This window comes from Thalassophryne amazonica, chromosome 3 (genome assembly GCF_902500255.1).
Source record: "Thalassophryne amazonica chromosome 3, fThaAma1.1, whole genome shotgun sequence".
Classification (NCBI taxonomy): Eukaryota; Metazoa; Chordata; class Actinopteri; order Batrachoidiformes; family Batrachoididae; genus Thalassophryne; species Thalassophryne amazonica.
In genome coordinates, this window is record NC_047105.1 from 56890724 (window position 1) to 56913984 (window position 23261).

General features: G+C 41.7%; 1 long non-coding RNA gene across 1 annotated transcript; it reads right to left on the reverse strand.

Annotated features, from left to right (window-relative positions):
- Positions 1-1595: 1595 nt before the first annotated feature.
- On the reverse strand, positions 1596-21627 carry LOC117507914. Its single transcript, XR_004559878.1, has 4 exons — positions 21615-21627; positions 12121-12125; positions 7573-7574; positions 1596-1733 (listed from the first exon to the last, which is right to left on the reverse strand). It is a non-coding gene; the product is annotated as an uncharacterized LOC117507914 (long non-coding RNA).
- Between the last annotated feature and the right edge of the window lie 1634 nt (positions 21628-23261).

Here is a 23261-nt window from a genome sequence, read left to right on the forward strand (position 1 = left end):
ATAGTATTTTGAAAAGGAATAGTTTGCACCATCTGTCACGCTAAGTTATCATGTTATCATGTTATGTCATAGAATCCAATGGACGTCAACCTTGTTTGACCTTTACTTTGGAGACCAAGCATTCGACATAGTCAAAACGATATCATTTATTAATCCTATTTACTCAACCAATAATTTGCATCACTTTTTACCAAAACTGAAGTAACTTAACTTTTCACCCTTGTACAAACTGAAACTGACCTTTGTCACCATGTTTGCTGTTTTTACCCCATAACTCCATAACATTCAGTCATGGATAGCCCAAACTATACATTTTTGGAATCCTTATGATCACACAAATAGTGTGGTATAGCTTTCAACATGATTGGAGAATTTTTAAATTTTGACCCCTGTGTAATTCTTTATTGACCCCTGTAGCTCATTAGAGGTCACCTCCAGGATGTCTCCATATCTGAAAATAAACATTAGTTAATTTAGAATATGTGTGCCACATTTCAAGTTTTTATCACAAACTGAACAATTGTTTTGGTTATCTGCTGCACTACTACAGCAATATTCATTTTGTGATCATGAAAACACAATTTACAGATCTATGACACCCATTGGAGCGCTTGAAATTACCATTCCACTCACGCATTTTTTCGACACATTGTTTATAGTTTTTTTCTATATTGGTCTTTAAAAATGTTGTTTTAACGTTACATGAAAATTGGTCCATGGCGCAAAAAGCTTGCAGGCCGCTGCTCTAGGCTATATGAAACTTGGACTCGTGACGCTATAATCCAGATTCCTGACCTATAATAGCATAATGCATAAACATTACATTGCCACCCCACATAATAGTGCCTGTCCCTGCTTGCCACCCCATGAATTTATCTCTAGATCTGCCCCTGTACTGACTACAAGGTTGGAATCGTTTCTTTTATCTTAATTAACTGTGCTTTACTTTTGTTAGTCTTTAAATGCAACAGCTATGGACTTCAGCTCCTTAATTTGCTGCTGTGTGAATCCTAGCAGTGGTTAGCTTCTCGCTAGCATTATATAGCATAATCATTATAGATCTCTCTCTCTCACACACACACACACACACACACACACACACACATTTTGGAGACACAAAAGCTTTTTTCCACTTGTGTGCTTTTGCTTCCGTTTTGTACTATGATCAAGGTGAAATGACAGTGAAAGTGTGTGTTTAAGTGTGTGTTCATGGTGTTTAGGTGTATAGTATTTGTTCATTGGGGGTTCGGTATGGACAGGTGGGTGTGCGTGTTTGGGGGTGGATTCATCGGGTCAATAGTGGGCTGGTCCAGAGGAAAAATGCCAGGGCCGAAATTTGTTCCCAGTCCGACCCTGTATACACTGTAAGAATCTGAGAAGTAATCTGCTATGAACTGTATAAATTTGTTTCACTTCTGTTGTATTTCCTTGCAATTTGTATAGGAAAGTCACATCATACTAAGGTGAGACATTTGAAACTGAAAAGTTACAGTCTGAGATATCTACCATCATATTAAAACGATTTTCTGTGTTGTATAATTGTTAATCTAGATAAAACTTTGATGACTTAAATGACAAAGAAACAAATTAAGACATGTTAGTTGTTTTACATGCTTCAATATCTTATTACTGCTTGTCCACCAATAAACAAGGTCTTCTTTTTTGAATTTGTATTATTTTGACAGGAACTTTCTCAGTAAAGTGCCATAATCACTTAAAAGGTTGAAAATAAGCTGTAAACATCTTTAGAAATGACTTTCCTGGCATTAAAAACATAGGTATAGACACTTCATTTGCATTTCTAGTTTCAATAATAAGGAAATGAAAGCAATTTTTAGTTCAGTGGTGGCCATCATGAATTTTCAAGAATTTAAGGTACTAGAACCTCGCAGATCTTGGCAGATTTTTTTTTTTTTATCCTGGCTAGTAGAGCTGATTTCCTATCCAGATTAGTTGAAAAAGCTTTTTTTGCAATTTTGTCCAAACATCAGAATTTATTTACTGACTAAATGTGAAAAAGATTTTCTTGGGTCTTTTGATCCTACGTTGTCCTTTGACCTCCACATTAGAGATCTTATGAGGACTGCTTTCTTCCATCTGCGAAATACAGCGAAGATTCGTCCCATCTTGTCTATGGCTGATGCTGAGACCCTGATTCATGCATTTGTCTCCTTTAGATTGGATTATTGCAATGTTCTGTTTTCTGGGTTACCGCAGTCCAGCATTAGGGGTGTTCCAATTGGTTCAAAATGCTGCTGCCAGACTTTTGACACGAAGCAGAAAGTTTGACCACTTTACACCCCTTTTGGCATCTCTTCACTAACTCCCTGACCCTGTGAGATCAGATTTTAAAGTTCTATTACTAGCCTATAAAATTGTTCACGGACTGGTACCTCCCTGCCTAGCTGATCTAATTAAACACTACATACCGGCCCGGGCTTTGTGTTCGCAGGATGCAGGATTACTTTGTGTCCCTAGGGTGAATAAAAAGTCTGCCGTGGAGCTTTTTCTTATCATGCCCCTGTTTTGTGGAATGATCTCCCTGTGTCAATAAAGCAGTCAGATTCTGTGGAGACTTTCAAGTCTAGACATGATTTGAAAAGGTACACACCTGTCTACATATAAGGTCCCACAGTTGACATTGCATGTCAGAGCACAAACCAAGCACAAAGTCAAAGGAATTGTCTGTAGACCTTTGAAACAGGATTGTCTTGAGGCACAAATCTGGGGAAGGGTACAGAAACCCAATTTGAAGGTCCCAATGAGCACAGTGGCTTCCATTATCCATAAATTCAAAGGATTCAAGGATTCAAAGAAATTTTATTTTCATATGCACAGAAGAACATGTTCCCTGCACAATGAAATGTGTCTACTGCATTTAACCCATCCTAATTGCCAGTAGGAGCAGAAGTCGCCATTAGGCGCCTGGGGACCAGCTCCAGATGTACATCCCTGCCTTGGTCAACAGCAGGGCTGAGCAAACCAACACCGACCCATAACAAACAACACACACACAACACACAACACATAGGCCGGCCCGGTACATAAAACATATATATGAAAGCAAAACATGAGGGAAAAGGAGAAACAAAACCCTCATAGCCGCTGCATTACACAGTGGCAATGAGGAAAAAAATCCCCATCAGCACAGAAAAACAATAATCACACAGACAAAAACAAGGACACAGGACAACAACCGAGATTTGAAAGGACCAGTTTATCAGAACACTCTGGAGGCAGCCTCTTTGGCGCCGTCAACGGCCTTGTCCGACAGTCCTGGAGGGGGAGGGAGCAGCCCTGCGCAGTCTGAGCAGTCCTGAACAGTTCTAACACAGTCAACGTCAGAGCTGGAGAAGCTGTGGGGAGGGTGGAAGACCAGGGAGTGAGGCTTAAGTGTTGATCTTCTGAGGAGGTTTTATCACAGCGACCTTGAAGTGCAGCTGTATTTGGGGAAGCCAAATGAATAGCCAGATTAGCAGACGCCTGAAAGATTCCACAGTTCTGAGAACAGAGTGGCTCTCAATGCATCTGAATGTAGAATGTGGTCTTCACATATGGTCAGAGCGGGTTTCCGGGGTTGCAATCCTGCTCGAGATGTTTTCCAACGAGCGGTTAACCCCCGCCGACTGCGCAGCCACTGCCTTCCCAATCAAATCAATCATGTAGGGCAGCCTGGAAGGACCAATCAACGCTGCTTCCACTTTCTTGATTTTCCGGTAAACCAGCAAAGTGCCCGCTCCACACATCAGAAAGCCGGTCACCACCAAGCCGAATATGTACACATCTTCAACGTCCTCCACAGAAAGCATGTAAAGGCACATGACCTGCCATCTCCTCCACGAGTCCATCACGTAACCCATCACATGCGTCCCGGCAGGACAGGTCGGGTCCTCCGCCCCCGAATGTCTTGTAGAAAAAATAGTGTCAATTGCGTTCAGAGACCACTTTAACAGATCCATTTTTGTCGTTTTCCAGAAGAGCAAAGCTGCAGCCTCACAGACAACATGCCACAGAAGCAGGAAAGATAAGGAGGGAGGCAGAAGAGAAAAGTGCGTCCGTCTCGGCCGAGTGCAAGCTGGCAAAAATAAATAAATAAATGGAAGAAGTTTGGATCCACCAGGACTGTTCCTAGAGCTGGCAGCCCATCTAAACTGAGTGATCGAGGAGAAATTGAGGAGAAATGCTGTAGTCGCTGTCAGAGCTCCAGCGTTGCTCTGTGGAGAGAGGAGAACCTTCCAGAAAGACAGTTCAAAGACTGACAAGCTTTTTGTATTCTTAAGAAAACGTGTATAACATAAAAACCCTCAGTTTACCTATACATATTATATTATTATATATATTATATATTTACATTAAAGGACATGTTGCATGTGTTTTAACGTCCCAGTTAGCAACACACCATCAAAGTACTCATGATTATAAATCTCCCTGCGCACATGCACTCATAATTAGTGGTTTCTGATGTTTTTATTCCTCTCCCGAAGCGAGGAAACAGGTGCATTTCCGAAAAACGTCTCACTCGGCAATTCTCGGCATTTCTCTGCATGTGAAATAGCAACCTGGTCTCACAGCAAGTCGTGATTCAGCAGCACAAAATACACAATCTATTGGTTCTTGATATTGTGACGAAAAGCGCCTCATTTTTGTCACTGCAGCACAAATTCATTCTAATTCATTCCGTGATGGGTGCACGAAATTGAAAGTGAAGCGGGGGGGGGGGGGGGGGGGGGGGGGGGGTCGGGGTGGTTATGGTTACGATGGGGGGAAGGAGTAAGATTAGGTTATGGTTAGGGTTGGGGGTGGGAGTAGGGTTAGGAATAGTGAGTTAAAAAAGCCCCGTCATGAAAATTTGACTCATTTTGTCACGGGAGCACGAAAAAAAATGTGAGACTGGGCTGGACATAGTTAAGAGCAAAACACAAACATCCCAGGCAGAGACAAACGGAGCAAAAAGAATGAGGTTATGTCCGATAATGAAGCTTCGGAGCTTTTCTTTGAAAGTAGTGGCTCGGATTTACAGAGGAGGCGACACACTTCACCTCGAAACTCAACTTTTTCAGTCTGTCGGATTTTGGAACCTAAAGTGTTGTAAAGCTGCTGTTTGTGTCACAGCTGCATGTTGCTGGGATCATGGACATGCCTGGACACACAGAAGTATGTCTTGTATTGGAAAAACTCAGAAGATGCTATTTTCAGGACTAATGGACTATCTAATGTGCCACGATCCTGACAGAAGTTGAGTTGAAGGCAGAGCTGCAATCGGACATTATGCGCGCGCGTGATCAGAACCGGAGAGTGAGTGGACCTGGACATTATTCTCTGGCCGAGTGGAACTTGAAAATGATCTCTGGCTGTGGATCCGAGTGTGGACGAGTGGACGTTCCATACCTGGCGATCGCAATTGCGATCATGTGACTCGTGCATGGGGGCTTGTTTTTGTTGTGGACTAATTTGGAAATCTTCACAGTGGGGTGAGTGGAATGTAAATTTTTTTCATCTTTTGCTTTGTGTTCTTTTCAATGGAGCTATTTACTTTGAGAGAGTCTGTGGATGTGGTGTGTGTGTGTTTGTGTGTGAGCGCAGCAGCTGTTTTAATCCCCAATTTAGACAGACTTGTGGCTGAATTTGAACAATATATAATCAGTATTAAGCTTGTAGACTCTCTAAAATGTCATAAAACTGTCATTCTCTATAAAGAACTTTTAAAAAGAGAATTAATGTTGAATAATCCCTTTAAAAAAAGGTGACATGCGGGTTAAAATGGCATTTATGCTGTTTTAACCCGCATGTCAGCTGTTTATTGCCACTTAATGGACGTGGAATGTCTCCATGATGACACACACATATATATATATATATATATATATATATATATATATATATATATATATATATATATATATATATATATATATATATATGAGATTTTTCACAGTTACTGGCGTTTTTAACAGGCTGCATTCATGACAAATTGCCGCAGGTGCACAAAACCTTCTCATAGCTCCTCCTTTTACCGTGACTGCATCAAAATGAACAGTTATCACTTAAAAATGAGTTATCATAACACAACATCACACTTGTGTAAACTTTGGAATTAATCTGTGCCTCAGCTCATTGAAGCGCACGCTGGGGCGCTTCTAGTATCTACATCACCTGTCGGAAACACCCGAATACTCACGAGTACTTTGTTTTCAGAAGTCTCCGTAGCTGATTGCTGCGAATGCAGTATACTTTGAAACCGGTCACGGAAGTGCACAAAGTAATCCCGGTGGATAATCAGATGGACACGAACAGCCTAAATCTAAATTGTTATGATTTCAGTGTGACATGTCCTTTAAAGATTAGACATTATGATATACAACATGCAGTGTGTGGTAGTAACCAAGAGCAAAATTTTTATTTTCTGAAGTTAACTTTTGTAAAGGAGTTTCTGAATGTTTTAGGAGGCTTACAAATCAATTTGTTGCCAAGACTTCTGAAAAGACTCTTTTCACCATCACACGTGCAAGTCAAAGGGCACCAATTCAGTCTCTCGCAAAAATGGTCTTTTATCATGCACGTCTTATCTTACTCAAGACTATACATGGCGACACAAAGCTGCTGCTACAGTCTCAAAAACAAAAGCGAAAACTCATAAATGACTTTTTGTGAAAGGGATATTCATTACTGATCAATGAGCAAGGCTTCTAAAAAAATGTGAATCCATTCAGTTACTCTCAAAAGCTTTTGATTCTCATCAGCTTTGAGTCAGACCAGTTCATAGTACTTTCCTGTTTTTGGATCAAAATACTGTTTCAGGCAAGGATCATAGAAGAGATTCAAATAGTCATCACCCTCATTCTCCTCTTCATTCACTGGCTCTTCTCGTCCTGTAAGAATGACACAAAACCACTCTTAGAAACAACTGTTCAAAACAAGTGCAATTAACAGCACAGACACTATTCAAATTTGCACAGAGTATGCATAATGTATTAAATTTCCACTGGTATGGCATGCCAGATATGATGAGGAGCGTACTCTATTAACTAGAAAAACTGAGGAGCTTCGATGGTGGGGTGACCTTCAGACTTAGGTAGACTGTTTTTCTGTCATTACCACTTTTTTTTTGCATCAATCAAGACCTGCGATACCCAGAGCCACTACCACATTATGAAGTTGTAAAGAGATTCCTTGTAATCCCACGACATCAAAGGACAGGAGTTTAGCTGTTAAACTGACGGGCAGTTAAATGCAAAAAAAGGTTATGGAACATTTTATCTTATCAGAAGTTCAGTAACGATAATGAAAACTAATTATAAGACACATTGTGTAAGAGGTTTAAAAATTTCAATTTTCAATTTCAATTTATTTTCATTTATATGAGGTCTGTTAGAAAAGTATCCGACCTTTTTATTTTTTTCAAAAACCTGATGGATTTGAATCACGTGTGCTTGCATGAGCAAACCTTGAACCTTCGTGCGCATGCGTGATTTTTTTCACGCCTGTTGGTTGTGTCATTTGCTTGTAAGCAGCCTTTGTGTGAGGATGGGTGGAGTCTCTCATCGTTTTTTCTTTGCAAGGAAATGGCGGAACAACTGGAGCAGTGCGACTGCATCAAATTTTGCTAGAAACTGGGCGACAGCCAGGTGGAAACCATTCGAATTATTCAGACGGCTTTCGGTGACGATCCTCTGGGCATCACACAGATTAAGGAGGGGTACAACCGGTTTAAAGACGGCCGCACAACGGTGGAGAGCGAGCCGTGCTCCAGGCAGCATCAACATGCTGAAATGACCAGATCATTTCCAAAGTGAACGCTGTGGTGATGTGGACAGGTGGAAGAGGTGAACATCAGCACTTATTTCAGCACATTCCACTGTGAAAGAAGATTTTTCCATGAAAAGAGTGGCGGTGAAATTCATTGGCACGAAGATGATGGCGCAGCAACAGCGCCTCCGTGATGAAGCCTCACAGGACGTGTTGTGACATGCTCACCTCGTCCACCATTCGGAAGATTCAGACGGCTTACGGTGACGTGTGACTATCCGAGAAATTGTGGACGAGCTGGGTATGTCAGGGCATGTCCAGTGAGATTTCAACACGGAGGCTCTGTTGCTGCGCCATCAGCTTCGTGCCGATGAATTTCACCGCCACTCTTTTCATGGAAAAGTCTTCTTTCACAGTGGAATGTGCTGAAAAAGTGCTTCATTTCAGCATGTTGATGCCGCCCAGAGTGTGGCTCGCTCTCCACCGTTGTGCGGCCGTCTTTAAACCGGTTGTACTGCTCCTTAATGTGTGTGATGCCCAGAGGATCGTCACCGAAAGCCGTCTGAATAATCCGAATGGTTTCCACCTGGCTGTCGCCCAGTATCTTGCAAAATTTGATGCAGTTGCGCTGCTCCAGTCGTTCCGCCATTTCCTTGCAAAGAAAAAATTAAGAGACTCCACCCATCCTCACACAAAGGCTGCTTAAAAGCAAATGACGCAACCAACAGGCATGAAAAAAATCACGCATGCGCATGAAGGTTCAAGGTTTGCTCATGCAAGCACACGTGATTCAAATCCATCAGATTTGTGGAAAAAATAAAAAGGTCGGATACTTTTCTAACAGACCTCGTATAGTGCCAAATCACAACAGAGTTGCCTCAAGGCGCTTCACACAAGTAAGGTCTACCCTTACTATCTCCCAGAGCAACAGCGGTAAGGAAAAACTCCCTCTGAGGAAAAAACCTCAGGCAGACCAGACTCAAAGGGGTGACCCTCTGCTTGGGCCATGCTACAAACATAAATTACAGAACAATTCACAAAACAAATATACAGGAAAAGCTGTTGGTGCACAGCACAGGAGGGTCTCCAGCACAAATACCACACACATCTCTGGATGGAGCTGCATCTTAAACAGAGAGAAAAAAACAATCAAGCATCAGAAAGAAAAGAAACACACTATAATTTGTCAGCATTAAACAACAAGAAAAACAGGAAATACTAAGGTGATCGCAGGCCAATAGCCCTGAGCCTCACTAAAAGACCCAGAATTTAGGTAAAGTTGAGGCTGCGGCATGCTCCGTTTCCTAATAAAATGAATTAAAAGAGTGAAAAGCGAACTATACTATGCCAGTATGCTAGCCATATGAAAGGAAAAATAAGTGCATCTTAAGTCTGGACTTGAAAGCCTCCACAGAATCTGACTGTTTTATTGATGCAGGGAGATCATTCCTCAGAACAGGGGCACGATAAGAGAAAGCTCTGTCATCCGCAGACTTCTTATTCACCCTAGTGAGACAAAGTAGTCCTGCACCCTGAGAACACAAAGTCCGGGCCGGTACATAAGGTTTAATTAGGTCAGCTAGGTAGGGAGGTGCCAGTCTGTGAACAATTTTATAGACTAGTAGCAGGACCTTAAAATCTGATCTCACTGGGACAGGAAGCCAGTGAAGGGATGCCAAAATGGGTGTAATGTGGTCGAACGTTCTGCTTTGTGTCAAAATCTGGCAGCAGCATTTTGAATCAATTGGAGACCCCAATGCTAGACTGTGGTAAACCAGAAAATAAAACATTGCAGTAGTCCAGTCTAGAAGAGATAAACGCACGGATCAGGGTATCAGCATCAGCCATAGACAGTATAGGAGGAATCGTTGCGATATTTCGCAAGTGGAGGGAAGCAGTCCATGTAATATTTCTAATGTGGAGACCAAAGGACAACGCATGATCAAAAATTACCCCAAGGTTCCTCACTTTGTCCATGTGATGTATGACACACGAGCCTAGGCTCAGCATTAACTGGTCAAATTGATGCCGATGTGTCACTGGACCAAGAACCATCATTTCAGTCTTATCAGAGTTTAAAAGTAGGAAGTTTCTAGACATCCAGCTTCTCACTGATGCAAGGCAATCTTCTAAGCATTTTATGTGGATGAGATGACAAGCAGTTATCGGCGTGTATAACTGAGTATCATCAGCATAGAAGTCAAAGGTAATCCCAAAGTGCCACAGTATTTGCCCAAGGGGTGCTATATAAACTGAGAAAAGCAGGGTGCTTAAGACGGACCCCTGTGGAACCCGAAATCTCATGTCACTAAGGTTAGAGGTAGTGTTACTGTACAAAACACAGTGAGAACGACTGGTCAAGTATGACGTCAGCCATGCAAGGGCACTCGCAGTAATCCCAAAATGATTTTCCAGTCTATCAAGTAGAATATGATGATCCACGGTATCAAATGCAGCACTGAGATCTAACAGCACAAGAACCGTAGTGGTGTCCGAATCCATTGCAAGCAAGAGATCATTCACCACTTTAGTGAGAGCCATCTCTGTGGAATGATATTTTCTAAAAGCAGACTGCAGTGACTCAAAGAGATTATTCTCATTAAGATAGTCCATGAGCTGCCATGAAACCACTTTTTCCAGAATTTTAGAGCAAAATGATAGATTTGATATTGGCCAATAGTTTTTCATTACACTAGGTCAAGATTAGGTTTCTTAAGTAATGGTTTAATCACTGCAGATTTGAAACATTTAGGAACAGATCCAGAAGTTAAAGAAAGATTAAAGAAAGAGTGGGCCACAGGTCCTTCAACAGTTTTGTTGGTATAGGATCAAATAGACAGGTTGTGCTTTTTGTTGACATTCCAAGTTTTGTCAGCATGCCTAGTGAGATACTGTCAAATTCTGTAAATCTAGGTAATACCTCAGTAGTGGCGCCCACATCAATAGTAGGGTGTAGTGGCTGGGTTAAGGCATGCTGGGATATGTTTAACCTAATGTCTTCTATTTTCTTCTCAAAGCTTCCTTTTCTCTCAAAAATTCTTGAAAGGGTAGTTGTAAAACAGTTAACTGATCATCTGCAGAGGAATGGTCTATTTGAAGAGTTTCAGTTAGGTTTTAGAATTCATCATAGTACAGAAACAGCATTAGTGAAGGTTACAAATGATCTTCTTATGGCCTCGGACAGTGGACTCATCTCTGTGCTTGTTCTGTTAGACCTCAGTGCTGCTTTTGATACTGTTGACCATAAAATTTTATTACAGAGATTAGAGCATGCCATAGGTATTAAAGGCACTGCGCTGCGGTGGTTTGAATCATATTTGTCTAATAGATTACAATTTGTTCATGTAAATGGGGAATCTTCTTCACAGACTAAAGTTAATTATGGAGTTCCACAAGGTTCTGTGCTAGGACCAATTTTATTCACTTTATACATGCTTCCCTTAGGCAGTATTATTAGACGGTATTGCTTAAATTTTCATTGTTACGCAGATGATACCCAGCTTTATCTATCCATGAAGCCAGAGGACACACACCAATTAGCTAAACTGCAGGATTGTCTTACAGACATAAAGACATGGATGACCTCTAATTTCCTGCTTTTAAACTCAGATAAAACTGAAGTTATTGTACTTGGCCCCACAAATCTTAGAAACATGGTGTCTAACCAGATCCTTACTCTGGATGGCATTACCCTGACCTCTAGTAATACTGTGAGAAATCTTGGAGTCATTTTTGATCAGGATATGTCATTCAAAGCGCATATTAAACAAATATGTAGGACTGCTTTTTTGCATTTACGCAATATCTCTAAAATTAGAAAGGTCTTGTCTCAGAGTGATGCTGAAAAACTAATTCATGCATTTATTTCCTCTAGGCTGGACTATTGTAATTCATTATTATCAGGTTGTCCTAAAAGTTCCCTAAAAAGCCTTCAGTTAATTCAAAATGCTGCAGCTAGAGTACTAACGGGGACTAGAAGGAGAGAGCATATCTCACCCATATTGGCCTCTCTTCATTGGCTTCCTGTTAATTCTAGAATAGAATTTAAAATTCTTCTTCTTACTTATAAGGTTTTGAATAATCAGGTCCCATCTTATCTTAGGGACCTCGTAGTACCATATCACCCCAATAGAGCGCTTCGCTCTCAGACTGCAGCCTTACTTGTAGTTCCTAGGGTATGTAAGAGTAGAATGGGAGGCAGAGCCTTCAGCTTTCAGGCTCCTCTCCTGTGGAATCAGCTCCCAATTCAGATCAGGGAGACAGACACCCTCTCTACTTTTAAGATTAGGCTTAAAACTTTCCTTTTTGCTAAAGCTTATAGTTAGGGCTGGATCAGGTGACCCTGAACCATCCCTTAGTTATGCTGCTATAGACGTAGACTGCTGGGGGGTTTCCATGATGCACTGTTTCTTTCTCTTTTTGCTCTGTATGCACCACTCTGCACTTAATCATTAGTGATCGATCTCTGCTCCCCTCCACAGCATGTCTTTTTCCTGGTTCTCTCCCTCAGCCCCAACCAGTCCCAGCAGAAGACTGCCCCTCCCTGAGCCTGGTTCTGCTGGAGGTTTCTTCCTGTTAAAAGGGAGTTTTTCCTTCCCACTGTAGCCAAGTGCTTGCTCACAGGGGGTCGTTTTGACCGTTGGGGTTTACATAATTATTGTATGGCCTTGCCTTACAATATAAAGCGCCTTGGGGCAACTGTTTGTTGTGATTTGGCGCTATATAAAAAAAAAATTGATTGATTGATTGAAAGAAATCCAGGAAATCTTGTGTTGTAAAATGAGAGCGAACTACAGGTCGCTGTCCGTGAATAAGTGTTGCCACCGTGTTGAATAAGAACGTTGAGTTATGCTTGTTTTTGTTGATCAAATCAGAGTAATAGGTCCGCTTTGTAGCCAGTAATGCATGCTTATAGTCTAAGATAGCATCACGCTATGTAAGGTGGAATACTTCTAATTTTGAACTACGCCATTTCCGTTCTAAACCTCTAGCCTTATGCTTGAGGTCACGCAGGTAATCATTCAACCAAGGTGACTGTGTTTTGGGGGGGCGCAAGTTTAACCAAGGTGATGCAATCATGTCGAGTGTAGTTTTGAGCACTGAGTTTAAACTATCCACAAGACTGTCTACTGATTGGGTATTTGCAAAATGTGAAGCTAAGACATCAGGCAGTCTAGCTTCGAGTTCAGTCTTAGTTGAGGAGTTGATGCATCATTGTAGTGAAAAATAAGGTTGTTGTTCCACAAAACACGGCAGCGAAACTGCAAACTTAATAAGTGAATGATCAGAGACCATTAATGTAAGAGGCATGATGTCAATATTCGTGACAGCAATACCACGTGCAAGAACCAAATCCAGGTTATTCCCACTAATGTACGTCAAGTCCTGAATGCATTGCCGAAATCCTAATGCATCCACAATTTCCATAAATGATTTGCAGAAGGGATCAGAAGACTTATTTATATGAACGTTAAAGTCACCAATGATTAGAATGTTATCTGCACTCGTTGATAGATTAGCGATGACCGCACCAAATTGATCTAAGAATTCAGAATATGGGCCAGGAGGCCTGTATACAGTGACAAAGTGATATGGCTGATTTTTATTCTTCTGACCTTGGCAATGCATAATATCCTGAGCAGAGTGGAGAATCAGATGGTCAAATGAGTTATATTTGTGACCCCCAACACCTAATAAGCTAAACCTAGATTTATAAATAAGAGCAACACCCCCGCCTTGCTTCGCATCACGAGGGACGTGACTAAATGTATATGCTGGTGGGCAGGCCTCATTTAATGGGAGGACAGCTGTAGGTTTAAGCCAGGTTTCACATAACCCAATCATATCTAAGTGATGATCAATAATTAGATCATTAACCAACAATGATTTTGAGGATAGTGATCTTATGTTAATGAGACCCAGACTAAGGACCTTAGTGGGGTTGACAGTTGGACTGTTTGGGTTTTAGGGGTGGTTCCAGAGTAGCATATATAAGATACCAAGTAGGTTTAGGTTTGAGGCATTCCACACGAGTTGTAGGTAGCAGACACGAAATCTTTGATATTGCTGGAACAACCATTTGGCCATCCTCAATTTCAACATCATCCAATGGAGTAACAGGTATTAAGTTTGCAAAGCATATCTCTCTATGATTTTTATGGACACGTTTACGGAAGCAGGCCACAGTCTCAACTTGTTGACTTTCCCTCCCTGGCAGATAAACTGCACTATCACCATAGTGGATTTTCTGCACTAATTTCCCTGCTAAGCTAATGGATTCCACATCCACATTCGTCATAAGCCTTGCAGGGTCTCTAATCACCTGTTCCGTGGCCTGCTGTAAATTCCTAAAGATGCCAGCCTACTAAACGCCTCATCATTACCCTGGGAGGGGAGGGGACCAGAGACTAGTAATCGATGCTGACACATCTTTCTGGCAAGGTCACAAGTCCTCTCTATGTCAATTTTTGCAACGTCTGAGTGCTTCATCCTGATCATCATTCATCATTGGTGCCGACGTGAATAACTATGTGACTATATTTCATGTCATGTTCCTTAGTCTGTCTTCCCTTCTGCAGCGCCAGCACCCTAAGATGGGAGGCAATGTTGGGACCTCTGGTCCCAGGAATACATTTAACGTCAGTCGATGTGTGTAACCTGACTTTGCAGGCGATAGAATCCCCTATCACTAAAATCCGGCATTTCGACCTGGAGACAAGAGTGGAAGTCACTTGTGGGCTCAGAGAATTCACATCAGGCAAATCCAAGGGGGAGAACCGATTCACAGTTTGCAGTGGCGAGTGTGATCGAGCTACTACAACCGGGCACCAAGCCCTACGGGGCTTCCTCCACCTAGCCACAGTCTGAAAGTCGTCCTCCATAGCCGGCGTTTCTAGGCTGATGCTAATGGGCACACTGGCTGGCCCAACACTAACCTCATCTGGCATGCCCGTAACATCGAACTCCACTGAGCTAAGAAGCTGTTCTAACTTACGGACACGGCTCTCTAAAAGAGCCACCCTATCTTCCAACATCACGCAGAATTTATGGAGGGTGTAGTGTACTTTGTGCACTAGGAAATTCAAGAGTACAGCCAAGCAAGCATGAGCTAACCAATAATGAATAAGCTAACCACTCCTGAGGCTCACACAGGATTCACACAGAAGTAAATAAATGAGTTAAAATTCACAGCAGTTACACTGAAAAAGTAGCAGAAGTATTAGACTTGTAGGAACAGTAAAAAAAAATAAAAATAAAAAATAAAAAATGATGTTGTAAACCAAAAAGATTTTGTCAGTTAACCTTGTTGATTAGTCTACGGCAGGGTTCACCAACCCTGTTCCTGGAGAGCACCTGCCCTGCATGTTTTCTAACTACGGGCTACGGACCTGTAATGAGCCCGCTTCTTGTGATCTACGGAGTTATGTGGAGGACAGTGGGTTTTGCTCTTATGGCTTTTTCCCCTCAATTAGAGGCAGTTTTACACATTGACTGTACTCACCATACTGTGAAGTCTTCCCACACTCCTGTATGTTTCTGTTACTAAAATGTAACAGTGAAATTGGAAAAGAAAGGACATCTGTTACCTTTGATTAGATCACTGCATTTCCCTGTTGTGCCTGAGCTCATCTGCTTAGGGGCGGCACCAGGGGAGCACTATAGCTCCCCCTGGATTAGCTGTAGCACCCCGACAGCTACCCCGAAGAAAATAACGACACATTATTTTTACTCACCTTCATCTGCTTACTCCAATTAAGGTTCACGTAGGCTGTGAGGCAGGGTTCACCCTGGACAGGATGCCAGTTTGTCCCAGGGCCACATATAGACAAACACATTCACACCTGCATGCACACCTATGGATAATTTAATTTTCTGATTCACCTAACGTGCATGTCTTTGGATATGGGAGAAAGCCGGAGCACCCGGAGGGACCCCACGCAAACATGGGGAGAAAATGCAAACTCCACACAGAAAGACCAGCGGACGAGATCGATCCCATGACCTTGCTGTGAGGCAACAGTGCTAACCACTATTCCACCGTGCTGCCTGCTCAGTTATTTTCATTTAATTTCATCTGATGTTTTAAGGCCTTGTCCACAGGGAAATAAAACTTTCCCTATATGATCTTTTTCTTTGTCATTTTCAAAAAGTGGTCCATTCAAGAAATATCTCAGTTCTCACAGATTCAGTGAAACCACTTGAAAATGCTGTGGTACATATGCCAGGCCTGTATGTGGTGCTGTAACGCTTCCACAAAAAAATGGAGAATGACGTGGCACTAATCATTGTAGCAATGGAAGCTAGACCTTCACAAAGCAGCACATAGATTAAATAAAATCTGTTAATCTGACCTGTTGCGTGGATTCATCATCACAACTGAAAACTGTTCTCCACATGATGCCCTTGCTGTGGATGATGACATCTGGAAATGCATAAATTCCTTATCATGCAAATTACTTGTCAATAAAGTAAGGGTTTTTTAATAAGTCCCTCTGCGTTTGTCTGCTCTGGGTGCATTTCTCAGCTAGAGCTTGAGAAGGCTGGTGCTTTGTCCCACCACCCCAAGACAAAATGTCTTATGTTAAATTACACTCTTAATGACACCAACAACATGATATCTTTCATTATGAGCAGCTGAGGTTGTTGTGTGGGCTGCCAGAAGAGGAGGTACTGCTGGCCCACCACCAGAGGGCGCCCTGCCTGAAGTGCGGGCTTCAGGCACGAGAGGGCGCTGCCGCCACGGACACAGCCGGGGGTGACAGCTGTCACTCATTATCTCATGACAGCTGTCACCCATCTACACTTCATCATACTACTCCATAAAACCCGGACGTTATCTCCACCTCGTTGCCGAGATATCATCAACCTGTGAAGGTAATATCCTCAGCCAGAATCTAATTGTGTCTTAGTCTGAATTCATTTTGCAGCTGCTTTCCTGTGGTGTGCCTTATCAGTGAGGTTGGTGTAATCAGCGACGGCTTCGCTTCACACCCCAGCCAGATAAGTGTTGAGACAGGAGCTGCACGAGTGTGTGTAAGAGGTGGAGGTGGAATCTCCACCATTGTTGTTACTGGGTGTACACACACCCACTTCCTATTGTTTCTGCTCCTCGCCAGCAGTACCAGATCCGACATTCGGAGACGGTGGCCACCTGGGGACTCGGGACTTGGCGGCTCCAGTATTCTCCAGGTTCGGTGGCGGAGGAAATCGTGTAGTTCCGGTTCTTCTCAGGACAGACATCTTCTATCCTCGAGCCTGCCCACACGTCACCTTTGTGGATTGACTGTTTGCAAAATTCTGTATTCCTCTGTATTGTGGTTGTGCTCATTCACAACAGTAAAGTGTTCATATTCGACTCTTTCATTGTCCGTTCATTCACGCCCCCTGTTGTGGGTCCGTGTCACTACACTTTCCCAACAGAGGTTACAGATTCAGAGCTATGACATCATCCTTTCACACTAGTTCTCCAAAGGAAGACACAAATCTTTTCAGATTTACTGTATGTGATTAGATAAATATTTCACACATAAAAGAAAATAAACATTCATAAGCAGAACTGATTGTTTTACACAAAATGAGTGTAATCATGTTTGACCTAATTTTTCAGATGTGTGAACCTGACATTCAATGACATTATGTTTGACAATGTCATGATTACGTTGGTTTGAGAATTTTGAGATTTAACAGTGATAGTTATTAAAGCAAGTTAACTTTGGTATGAAAAGTATTTTACCTGCATGTGTGGCAGAGCAGCAGGAAACGTTAAGTGGAAGAACAAGAAGAATAACCCGTGCACTGTGGATGTGCTGATAGTGTTACTTTTCCATTTGTCCTCCACGATTCATGACATTTTTTTCTAGAACCCAGCTACAAAGTTGTTATAGGCATCAAAGTTTTTGTAGTTTTTCTAGTCCTCAGACGGGGCTCCATGAAAATAGTAAATAATTCACGATGTCCATGGAACACTCAGCAGTGAGCTCCCACTCTCCCACCACACAGATGACATCATTTCATATGATCTTCACCACCAATTAATTTCATTTTCATCTCAAAGTGTGATTGTGTTTCACTGCTGAGTCCACCTCTATATTTCACGGCTGCCTCAAGACGTTTTACCACATTTTTATGAACTTTTGCCATGTGAGAGAGCACAAAGTATGCTTCCACTATCTATTGTTTACTTGTTGATACAGCCAAAATGGCAAAAATGACTGGCACACTCAAATTCTGATATCAGTGAAAAAAACTCTATAGGCGCATTGTGCTGTTATGAAGACAACGATGGTAACTGATTTTCTCTCTGCCTGCCGTTGGTATTTTTTCCCCTTAGGCTCTAGGCTACATGTGTAGGTCTGTGGATATTTGTATTGAACAGTAGCCTAGTTTTGTGTGTGGACTTGTTCATTCTGTATGTTGTTAGTGACTGTCACAGATGAGAATGCAGTCGAGGCCATGTGTGCGCACGCCCCGGAACATGGCAAAGGTGTAGCCGAGATCCATCGTTACACACGGGCATCCTCATGAAAATACCTAAGCTCCCCATAGCACCTGCAGAAAAAAAAATCTTTGGAGCAGCCACTGCATCCGCTGGCTGGGAGGCATAATGGGAGGACTGAGCACTTCCATCCACTCCCTAAGGGAAAGACCATAAATGAACACAGTCACGACACACGTGTCATTCACTCACTGTCCTAACTACTGTAGCTAGCACATTAAATTGCCTCAACGAGCCATTATTAACAATGAAACCCCCAATTGTCATTTGCTCCCAGAAAAAAAGCCAAGCCTGTGCAGTCTCACAGTTTAGACTAAAGATCATTTATTAGATTCTGACTTTTATGTCCACATTCCAGCTCAGAGTACAGGTCTTAACCTCAGCGGTATCTGTGAGAGGTACTTCGTTACTTTCTAAATGAGTTTGTCCTCTCTATTTGAGGCTCTATTGTACACCAAATAATTTTGAGTGCACTAGTTTCAGTCAGAATTAAAACAATGAAGCAAGAGAAAAAGATGGAGGCTGACACTGGATGAATTACTGCTTAAGAAGCAGTGCACGCAGAGCCATTTGTGAAACTGAATTCATCTTCATTTTACATCATGCGTCAGTGGTGCAATTATGCATTTGTTTCTTTTGCCTGTGGACTGACTGTACGCTGCACTTTAACACAAGTACATCTATTATTGTTTGTTTCTGCAGTGCTGCTCTCACCTGTTACAGCCAACACATCAAACCACATTAGTAATTTGGTCTTTGATAGTCGCTCTTTGGAAAAATAGAACGGCACTCTGAGAGCTCATACCTCCACCAAAACCTAAAGTGCTCGAACAGGCACCTACTTTTGCACAATTATTTATTTAGGCAGAAAAAAAAAAAATCCTGGATCCTCGTCTCTGTTTAGAACCATCCATCCATCCATCTTCTACTGCTCAGTCCAATTAAGGGTCGCGGGGGGCTGGAGCCTATCCCAGCAGTCATAGGGAGTGAGGCGGGGTACACCCAGGACAGGACGCCAGTCTGTCGCAGGGCCACAAATAGACAAACAAACAGACACACCCACACGCACACCTAAGGACAATTTTTAAAGATTCCAATCCACCTAACCCGCATGTCTTTGGATGTGGGAGGAAACCGGAGCACCCGGAGGAAACCCACGCAAACACGGGGAGAACATGCAAACTCCACACAGAAAAGCCACGGGAATTGAACCCATGACCTTCTCGCTGTGAGGCAGCAGTGCTAACCACTAAGCCACCGTGCTGCGCCTGTTTAGAACCATTTCCAAATTAATGTTTATAGATTTCTGTAAAGTAAAATCCTACCGAATATGGTTACGCATATTTGATAAACTGTTGATATGTAAACACTTTTAACAGGTTAAATTCCAAACATTTCATTCCTTTAATAGTTTAATTACACTATGTAACAAATTTTTATTTTTGTTTTGTTCCTGGGTACACAGTGTGTTTTCCTAACCTGTTATGCCTTAAATAAATAGAAAATACAATGACAATGATATTTTGAAATTTGTCTGTTTTCAAGAATATTCTCTATTCGCCTTCACTACTACTGAGTAGATTCTAGAATATTCTTTAACTGCTAGAACTGTCCAGAATTTTCTAGAAGTTTCCAGAATTATCTAGAAATTTCAAGAAACTTTTAGAACTTTCTAGAACATAAAAAAAATAAATAAATAAAATAAAATCAAAGTTTGAGTTAAGCAGTTGAAATATAACACTTAGAAGCCAGGAACAAAAATTGTGTTACATAGTGTTATTGGATCAGTGAGATTTTTAAATTTCAGCCTACATGTGAAAATGCACTGTTTTGGATATTTTTGTAACAGTTGAGCCTCTGTTCCTCTCACACTCTGTTATTTTCAATAATTTGTTACAATGGCAGAGCTGTACTTCATTCAACTTCCCCTTAGTATTCAACAGAATCAAATTAGACTGTCTCAAAAATGTGAAATCTGCCCATTAAAATACATAGAAGGATTTACACAGTCTGTTTAATTTTCAGTTCAACTTATTTTTATCGTGCAAAATCATTAAAGCACTGCACACGAGTAAAGCCCCTTTCACACCGGGCTTGCATACATTTGCGTTGTGATGCATATGGAGTACGCTGGAAAATTGTGCAGATTTGGCGCAGTCCCTATGTAGGCTGTTGTGTGATGGCGCATGGTTGCGTTCCTAGTCTTGCATATGATTGCTTAATGTATGCTTACTGCCATGTATGTAGCCCTTGACGCTATTTTTCTGCCTCTCACAGTCCACTCCTGCCTACCTTTATTTTAGCATTGTGGAAATGCGCTCCATTCTCAAAATGGTACAGGCAAAGCAAACAGCACTTATGTTTCCCGATGTACAGTGGGATTCTGCTGCCTCATCATGGCTATGTAGTTGCACATACACAGAGAGACAGACAGAAAACTTGTGCACAGAGGGAGCTTGGCTCCATGACGTGACTGCCTGGACACACAGATGGATTTGATACATTGGAAAAAGTCAGAATACATTATTTCCAGGAGTTAATGGACTTTATTAACATGCCACAATCGTGAAAGGACTTAAGAAGGTGAATGTGCTGTGGAGTGGCCGCCGGCAATTGCATGTGTGTTCTGTGCATGAGGAGTGGATGGTGAACATGTCCTCTTGCTGGCCGCCGATTGGTCAGTGAGCAGGAGTTAATGGACTTTATTGAACTTGCCACAATCTTGAGAGAACATGAAAGTGAAAGAAATTTGCGCACTGCAGCAGTAATGGTGTGCACGAGCTGTCTTTGAGAAGTGCACATGGACATGTCCTGTCGCTGGTGATCTTTCCTTGAGCAGGAGTTATTGGACTTCGGTCCTGCATCTCTTATTATGAAATAATGCTGAATTTATGTGGAAATAATTGTTGTACAAAAGCTTCAGATATGTGTCGCTGTGATAGATGATGGAGTGCAGTTTCAAGCAGAAACGAGGTGATAATCGGTGAATCCCTGCTGACACTAAGAAATGATGCTGCTGATGCTCTGAAATGACACATGTGCAATGAAGGCAGGGCGGACCGATTTTAGGAGGGTACCGTTCGGTCGGCGACATTAGGAGAGGTGACTGAAGTGATATTTTTTCTGGCTGTGATAATTTAGTGCATTTCCCTTTAACTGAGCCCTCAAATTAATAAAATGTGAGCACATTATAGGCATACAGTTATACACATTAAAGTTCAAACTGGTAAGTGGTGATAACTGTAGGCAGTTATTTAAAACCTTTTTAATTTTCACCATTAGGTGGTACTGCTTTCTACTCTTTGTAGCAGGGTCACCTGCGGTTAGTAGATCGAGATCTGTTGTTGAGATGTGTCAAGACAATATTGAGTACAAGTTTTACAAATTGTGGCCATGTTTAGATCTCGCACACAATGTTCTTTGATGGTGTTCACTAAATTGTGCTGTCATTATACTAAATTGTTTCCTTTTTTAAATAAATTGTGCCTTCATTTTACTCAGTTGTGCCCTCGTTTTACTCAATTGTGCGTTCATTTTACAATGCTTAAAAGGACAGCACAATTTAGTAAAATGATTGCACACTATAGTAAACTGTGCATACAATATAGTAAAACGTGAGCACAGTTTAGTAAAACAAACACACAGTTTAGTAAATCAGGGCACAATATAGTAAACTGTGCACACAATATAGTAAAAGGTGGACACTAGAGCCCTGTATTGGGATTGGGTCCCGCGGGTGGGTAAAAGAAATACACTCCGAGTTTGGAAGCGACAGGATGACTCAGTCAACAAAGGAGAATGGTGTAAAACTATGCAGTATCCACATGATGCTTTCAGCTTAAATAAAACATCTTTAATTTAACAGGAGCAGCAGACCAGAGCAGCTGCACAGACAGACAGTGAGAGTTACCATAGCAACACTTCATGCCCATATATGGCTCACATATATGAAACCATCTTTACAAATCAATGCATGTCTGTATCTGTGCGTGCATAAATTCTCAGTGTTTCACAGGTGTGGGTGGAACTTAAAATACATATTGTGGGAACAGGCGGGACTGTAACACACGCGTTGCAGGTGCGGGTGGTAAATGTCCGAATTTCAGTGGGTGCGGGCAGGAGCAGGACGAAGAAATTAGTCCTGCACAGGGCTCTAGCGCACACGATTCGGTAAAATGAGCACACAATATAGTAAGGCCCCATTTAAAAAAAAATAGCTTATCATGCTTGACATCAGGAAAAAGTTGTGAGGGTGGGCAGATTTTTTTTCTTTTCTTTGAAACAAATACATACAACGTCATTTCAGACTTGAAAAATGACACACACAGCACCTGCATACCAAGTGAGGAACTGAATATATCAGATATTTTTAAAATAAATCTTGTTTTCATGTTGAATACAGTCAGTGTACTGGACGCTAGTAGCGTGATAAAGATGCATACTGTGTGTGAGTGACACTGAGCAATTGACTGTGTGGTTGTCAATGGCCATCTTTGGCCAAAGCATACTCCACCTTGCGGACACGCCGGTTCTTGCACCAGCTGTACCACCGTCAATGAAATTCACCAAAATAAAAAATAAATTGATGTGGCCCAATTTCAGCATTTTTTATGGGGCCTAAATTGTGCACACAATATAGCAAAACTAGAGCACAATTTAGTGAAACGAGTGCACAATTCAGCAAAATAAGCGCACATTATAGTAAACAAACACACAATTTTGTGAAATGAGTGCACAATTGAATAAAATGAGCACAACAAAATGAACACACAATATAGTAAAATGAAAGCACATTGTCAAAACGCTAAACATTTTGCAATGACACTTCTAGGGCTCTGTACTTTTATGTCAGGAAGAAAAAAAGAAAAAAAGATGTTCTACGAACAAGGACCATTGCCATCTACAAAAGTGTAACACCAAAGCAGTAAGGAAGCCTTGCAGTAGTGATAGAATTCTCAAACTAATCACGTTGGAATTCAAAGCCAAGAAAAGGCATGAAAATAACAGCAAATCCTGTGCT